Source organism: Macaca mulatta, chromosome 3 (genome assembly GCF_049350105.2).
Source record: "Macaca mulatta isolate MMU2019108-1 chromosome 3, T2T-MMU8v2.0, whole genome shotgun sequence".
Lineage (NCBI taxonomy): Eukaryota > Metazoa > Chordata > Mammalia > Primates > Cercopithecidae > Macaca > Macaca mulatta.
In genome coordinates this window covers 72,586,938-72,589,404 of record NC_133408.1, presented here as the reverse complement: position 1 = coordinate 72,589,404, position 2,467 = coordinate 72,586,938, and the positions used below count along the sequence as shown (strand labels likewise).

The window sequence follows — 2,467 nt, the reverse complement described above, 5'->3', positions numbered from 1 at the left end:
TGTATATATATATTTTACAAAGTGTAACACTGGAGCCTAAAACCACTCTCTTTTGTAGAATACATACTGGCATTGAAACAGTTTAAAACAATGAAATGGCTATCTACGAAAGGCTAATTTTGATTGTTGTATTCCCCCCATACTTCATGTGTCTTCACACATAAAGAAAATTTTCAAACATTTTATATTCAGTAATTTTTTTAAAAGTGCACTGTTTTCTACTGCCATGGTCTTTACAAAGGACTTGACTTAAAATTTCAAATAAAAAAGAATTAAGGTTCTAAGATAACTCTGTGTCTTTCAAGGGCATCTTTATACAGAACAATTTGGACCAGCATGCAGGCAACTTCTTTTGTTGCTACATACCTGTATTAGGAAAATTACACCCATTTTACAGAAAAATCCCCAAACTTATACTGCAATAAGCTCAAAACAATGTGAAAAAGAAGACCAGTGTGAATGGCACACTAAAATCGCTTTTTTTTTTTTTTTTTTTTTGAGACGGAATCTCGCTCTGTCACCCAGGCAGGAGTGCAATGGCGTGATCTCGGCTCACTGCAAGCTCCGCCTCCCGAGTTCACACCATTCTCCTGCCTCAGCCTCCTGAGTAGCTGGGACTACAGGGACCCGCCACCACACCTGGCTAATTTTTTGTATTTTCGGTAGAGATGGGGTTTCACCGTGTTAGCCAGGATGGTCTCCATCTCCTGACCTCGTGATCCGCCCGCTTCGGCCTCCCAAAATGCTGGGATTACAAGCGTGAGCCACCATGCCCAGCCAAAATCACTTCTTTATAAACTAACTGGAATTCCTCATCTTAGTAAGCACAGGGAAATCCAGTCCTTAGGGCTTTGCTCTCTGGAAGAACACCTTTAAGTAATTTTTTTTTTTTTTTTTTTTTGAGATGGAATCTGGCTCTGTCGCCCAGGCTGGAGTGCAGTGGCCGGATCTCAGCTCACTGCAAGCTCCGCCTCCCGGGTTTACGCCATTCTCCTGCCTCAGCCTCCCGAGTAGCTGGGACTACAGGCGCCCGCCACCTCGCCCGGCTAGTTTTTTGTATTTTTTAGTAGAGACGGGGTTTCACCGTGTTCGCCAGGATGGTCTCGATCTCCCGACCTCGTGATCCGCCCGTCTCGGCCTCCCAAAGTGCTGGGATTACAGGCTTGAGCCACCGCGCCCGGCCTGTATTTTTAATAGAGACGGGGTTTCACCGTGGTCTCGATCTCCTGACCTCGTGATCCACCCACCTCGGCCTCCCAAAGTGCTGGGATTACAAGCGTGAGCCACCGCGCCCAGCCAAGTAATTTTTTAAAACTTTAGCATCAGGCTGCTGAAGTGCTTCACAAAACTCTTGAATTATTTCTGGAGCTACTGGCAAGGAGGGAAGGTATGCTTGTTGAAGATACTGAACACATTCTGGGCCCCATTTGAGATGAATTGTTTTCAGTGTCACTGCACACTCAGATAAAGACAATACTGTTTGTGTATCTGCCAGGTCAAAGGTCTGTTTTAAAGGTGCCAGGAAACATGTGGGGACAATGTGCTTATAAACAAAATCAACAAATCCCACTGGTCCATCTTTACCTCTCCAGGGTTCTACCAACTTTGAGTGGATGATAAAACATGTTTTCTGTGCAATTGGATCTGGATATTCAAGTGCTCCTTGGATAACAGTAACCAGCACTCTTTCTACATTTTCTGCACCTTGATTTGCTATAGCTTGGCTCATCCCACTGCCTGTGACTGTTCGCAGGAAAACAAAGTAACTCCTTCGCAACATCTGCTTCTCTAAAGCAGCAGACTAGTCATTTTCTTCCGCTGGCCGGAGCAGCACTTCAAACATTGCATGAAGCAGGGGCATGAATATCTGTGGTAAAAACGGGGATACCTGTGTCTTCAATTTGGCCGTAATCTGGGTGGTAAGAGGAATGAACTCCTGGAGGTCTTTTGCTTCACAATCTTTGAGCATATGTTCTGAAGCAGATGGGATAAAGGGAAGAACTTCTTCCTCCAGGCAAATAATCATTCGATGCTTCATGGATTTTGATGCTCTGTTCTTTGGTCCATACACATTTGGGATCAGTAAGTCTTCCTTGAGAATTGGTTTACCGTATATAATAATGATATGTCTCTCTTTGTAGTAATTTCCTTTGCTATGAGTCTACTTTAACAGATAGTATTATAGCCACCCTTGATTTTCTTTTATTATTTCCTGTATATTTCCATCCTTTTATTTTTGACCTACCTATGTCTGGATTTGATGTGAGTTTCTTGTAAACATCATACAGTTGTATCACAATGTTTTTATCTACCCTACCAATGTCTACATTTTGTTGATATGTTAAGGCCACTTTCAGTGAAAGTAATTATTGACTCATTAGTGCTTAAATATATCTTTTTTTACTGATTGTTCCCTCTGTTTTTCTTTTCTTGTCTTACTTTCCTGAGGACCACTTGAATGTTTTTT

At 42.5% G+C, this 2,467-nt stretch overlaps 1 pseudogene; it reads right to left on the bottom strand.

Annotated features, from left to right (window-relative positions):
* Positions 1-843: 843 nt before the first annotated feature.
* On the bottom strand, positions 844-2,038 carry LOC114677112 (exportin-T pseudogene; annotated as a pseudogene).
* Positions 2,039-2,467: the final 429 nt, after the last annotated feature.